Source organism: Papilio machaon, chromosome 29, assembly GCF_912999745.1.
Source record: "Papilio machaon chromosome 29, ilPapMach1.1, whole genome shotgun sequence".
NCBI classification, from domain to species: domain Eukaryota; kingdom Metazoa; phylum Arthropoda; class Insecta; order Lepidoptera; family Papilionidae; genus Papilio; species Papilio machaon.
Genome location: NC_060014.1, coordinates 2,707,979 through 2,712,761, shown reverse-complemented (window position 1 = coordinate 2,712,761; position 4,783 = coordinate 2,707,979). Strand labels below are relative to the sequence as shown.

The window sequence follows — 4,783 nt, the reverse complement described above, 5'->3', positions numbered from 1 at the left end:
CGAAATATAAATCCACGCATATACCTTATAGTGAAAATCACCTCCAAATTACTCGGAATTAACGCAGACTTTCGGACTCAGATAAAACTTTTAAAATTGCTTTTTAGCCGACTTCAAAAAGAAGGAGGTTATCAATTCGACTGAATTTTTTTTTTTATGTGTGTTACCGCGAATCTCCATCCCTGGTGGTCCGATTTTGATAAAAATTATTTTAATCGAAAGGAAGTGCTTGCAGGTGGGTCCCATTTTTTTGTTTTTTTTTTTAAATAACTAGAAGACTAGTAGATTTTGAATATAGCTTCAAAATTTTTCGTTAAATAAATAAACTCGAGTCGCTGAGCTACATTTCAACAACTAAATTTACAGCTCACAGCTCATCGCGGTATACTATGTATGCGACCTATCTGGTGAGTCGTAGTTCGCAGTTGCTAACCCAATTCATAACTACACAGATACAAATTGAGCTGAGCTGCGAGTCGCTTCATTGATCTGCATTACACTTGTGAGCCTTGAACTGATCTGCAGGTCATCAAATTTAGTTCGTGTCTATATTTGTGCTAGGCCACTGTTCTCTAGAAATGGATAGGCGATTGCTTGGAAAAGACATCTCACAGCTCATCACGATGTACTATTATATAACTTTGAGTGACTCGGAGATCGTATCGCAATTCGTAACTGGTGCAGGTATAAATTGAGCTGAGCTGTGTGCCGGTTTACTGATCTACATTACACATGTGAGCCGTGAACTGATCTGCAGGTTACCCAGAGTTACCCATGTCTGTGTACACCACGTACACGAAATGTGTTTTTTTTTTCGATATAACATACAGACAAACCAATTTTATTTAACTGTATAAATAATATAAATCTTAGGGTGTCTTACGTAATACGTATATTTATACTAGCTGTCACCCGCGACTCCGTCCGCGCGCAGTTAAAAGTTAAACGTTCGTAGATTTACCATAGCAGCGCCATCTATTGATTACTTACTCAACCCAGTCGAAAGGTATCGACATCTGTTAGAATCATTTGGAGTTAACAGATAATTGTGACTGTCAAATAATAACAGACAAATAATTAGCAATAAATTAAAATTGCGACTATAATTTGAGATTTAAACTATCCTATCTCTCAAGTTGGATCGAACTGCACATGGTGTGCGAATTTTATTATAATCGGTTAAGTGGTTTAGGAGTCCATTGAGGACAAACATTGTGATACGAGATTTATATATATTAAGACGAGATTTATATATATTAAGATGTGAAATTGGACACAGCTCAAGTTGATTTGGAGAAGAAGTGCGTTAAACTATTTCGTCCGCGCGGATTTAAAAAAAAATCTTATCCGTCGGTTTGAATAATGATCGATCCATTTTTTTATTTACATTCAAGTTATACAAAAAAAATTATAAAACCCGAATGACATAGGCTCTAATGGGTGAAATAGCGCCATCTAATGGCTGCATTTTAAAAGGAAGATTTTTTAAACTTTTGGAACGAAGTTTTGGAACGAAGTTCCTTATCGCGCGTTGTGAAAGGGGGCTAGACGGAAAAAAATCTTACGAAAAGTTGTCACGACACTTTTTGCTATAGTAAGTATGTTAACGACGAATGAGCGCTACTTCACCATGGCAACGACGTGACAATATATAACGAAAATTCATAGAAATAAAATGTACTTCTTGTGAAGACTTAAGTTTTTTATTCATAGAATATAAACATTGGTTCCTTCACTAATTAATTAAAAGGAACTTCGTTCCATCCGGGTGTCCCAACACACCTCTCAAGTTTTCTTAATTATGAATATACTCCAAAAGAAAAAAATAGTAATGGCCAATCGAAATTTGATTTCGTTTTTTTCACAATGTTTTTTTAGAATTCATGTAATTTTAATCATTTCCCAATTTACAATCGTGTCCACTATATATGTTTTGTGCAAATATTATAATATACTCTATGACACTCAGAATAAGAATACATATCAAATGACACCACACTCGACAATATCTCTTCAGTCGTTTAGGCTCTAGTTCAGGAATGGCGAACCTTTTTTTATATATAACTAGCTTTTACCCGCGACTCCGTCCGCGCGGAATAAAAAATAGAAAACGGGGTAAAAATTATCCTATGTCCGTTTCCTAGTTTTCCTGCCCACCAATTTTCAGCTAAATCTGTTCGACCGATCTTGTGTTAAAAATAGTGTAACTAACACCACTTTCTGACTATATATATAAGATGAGGTCGTAATTATTCGTTTCATCATATTAAAATAATACTTTATGATAATTGGGGAAATTCCGAAGACTAGGTCACATTCGCTCCTCATGTAATTTCGATTTTTTTATGAGAAAAGGAGCAAACGAGCAGCGAGAACATGCCCATGGACATCTAAAATACCAGAGGAACCGCATTTGCGTTGCCAGCCTTTCCGAATGAAAAAATTAAACACTTCTTGAAGTACTCTAAATTGTAGCGGTTTAGAAATACCGCTGAGGACAGACCAGACGCGGCTATACGAGGCAGAAAGTTTCGTGAAAATTGTACGGTGTGAATGGAAGCTGGCGGTCTGTTTTGTCGTCCGATGACGGATTTGAGATTACAATAAAAAAAAAAAAAGTTAAACCTTTCTTAATATTTTATTCAAAAATGAATAAGTCGTGTTGATTACAATTACTGATTTCCTTTGGCAATATCATTGATGGCTTTTTCAATCTTCTTGGCCAAGTCTGGAACAAAATTTAATGTTATCAATTGGTCATTTTTTAAACCATTTTATACTAATATCAAACACAGCATATGTTACTCAGGAATAATGAAATAGGTGAAAGAATTTTTTGTAATCGGTTCAGTAATTTTTTAGTTTACTCTAATGTCCGCTCTATAGCTAATCTACTTGAATATCTTTAATAGTCTTCTTGAAGTGCCTCTTCGACTAACGAAGGTTGGCGATCACTTCTCCATATTTTATTTTGTCTCTTGCGAGGCGAAACAGTTGGGCGGCACTCGTAACTTCTGCCCACTCTCGGATGTTGCGCAACCAGGATTTTTTTCTGTGACCAACACTCCTTTTACCGGGGACTTTAATAGTATATGCTGTGGTTGTCTGTTTTTTTTTTAAAATAGATTATTGATTAGTTTAAATATAAATAATAATACATACTCTCAAACGCCTCTTCCACTTTGGCATTTATTTTTTGCGCAGCTGCAAACAAGATATTTTTTTATTGAATAAAGTTAACTGAAATATGACAAATTGACTTTATCGTATTAACTTACCAGCTAAAGCATCTTGTGCGTCTTTTATAGCGGCCTTCACTTCCTCTGTTTGGGCAAAAAATAAACGTATAATTTTTTTTAGATGACATATTTTTTTGTTTGAAACCAAATCGTTGATAAAATTACAAATGAAATGGGATTTTTTATTTTTTTCTCTTCAATTTTTGGAACGAAGTTCCTTATCGCGCGTTGTGAAAGGGGGCTAGACGGAAAAAATTCTTACGAAAAGTTGTCACGACACTTTTTGCTATAGTAACCATGGCAACGACGTGACAATATATAACGAAAATTCATAGAAATAAAATGTACTTCTTGTGAAGACTTAAGTTTTTTTATTCATAGAATAAACATTGGTTCCTTCACTAATTAATTGAAAGGAACTTCGTTCCATCCGGGTGTCCCAACACACCTCTCAAGTTTTTTTTATTTAATTTATTTTATATTGTACTTATAATGTTATTTTTAATCTATAGCTAATATTTGACATACCTGACGCTTTGGCTGCTATGGCCTTAGCTGTAATTTAAAAAAAAATATTAGACCTCCTTTCGATCATACTCTTTGCAACGGTAATATATAAAATAAATAATGTATGAATTGCTTGTCAAATTAATTTATAATTTGTTAATAACATTAAAAACCTAATGTTTTTTTACTATATATTAGTACCTGAGGAAAAGGCTTTGTACTTTTTTTTCTTTTTAAGGAAATTTCGCCAACGAATGAACATATAACATATAACACATTTCGAATTAATTTGGTTTGGCCGCTTACTTGTTTTCTACCTTATACTAAAAAAAAGAAATAACTAGTTGTCATTAAATTGATTAGATTTACCTGTCTTCTCTGCCTTCTCTTTGGCGTCCTTGAGTATTTTAGCTGTAGAAAAAAATAATTGTACTCATCGTTGGTTTCTGAGACTAAAATATCTGTTTAAAACATATTGTTATCACTGTTTTGTCAAAGATAATGACAGAGATGACGATATGTTTTATGCAGAGATTATGGTCTCAGAAAGCAACGGTTAATAAAGTTTTCTTGTTTTGAAATTTTTGTAAAACTAATTCGGACCTTTCAAGTATTTGGTGATTTTTTATATCTTTCAAAACAAACTTACCTATCTTTTCGGACAGCTCCTCAAGTTTCTTTTTGATATCAACTGAAAATAAAAAAAAATGTTACAGTATAGAGATTTTCAAATATCTCATCAGATGAGTTGAGAGGGTACTGTGTGGCGCGTAGATGACCTTGAGCCGGCATGATATTTGAAAAGACGAATACTTATAAGTACAAGCGATATGTTTTATTTTGTATCTGTGCCCATGTATATGCTGTGCCGTCAAAGATTAAGCATTCTTTACAATGAAATGTAATAATTATAAAAACAATTTCGTGTCTTGGTATAGATTATATCCATACAAGTAGGACTTACGAGGTTCGCGCTTCTGTGGCGGAGGACGACCGGCTTCCACAGGACTGAAGACTGCCAACGCCACCTAGTGGAA

At 34.1% G+C, this 4,783-nt stretch overlaps 1 long non-coding RNA gene across 1 annotated transcript; it reads right to left on the bottom strand.

Annotated features, from left to right (window-relative positions):
* Positions 1–3,278: 3,278 nt before the first annotated feature.
* LOC106717095 lies at positions 3,279–4,159 on the bottom strand. The gene is made up of 3 exons (XR_006756547.1): positions 4,116–4,159; positions 3,768–3,794; positions 3,279–3,323 (listed from the first exon to the last, which is right to left on the bottom strand). It is a non-coding gene; the product is annotated as an uncharacterized LOC106717095 (long non-coding RNA).
* Between the last annotated feature and the right edge of the window lie 624 nt (positions 4,160–4,783).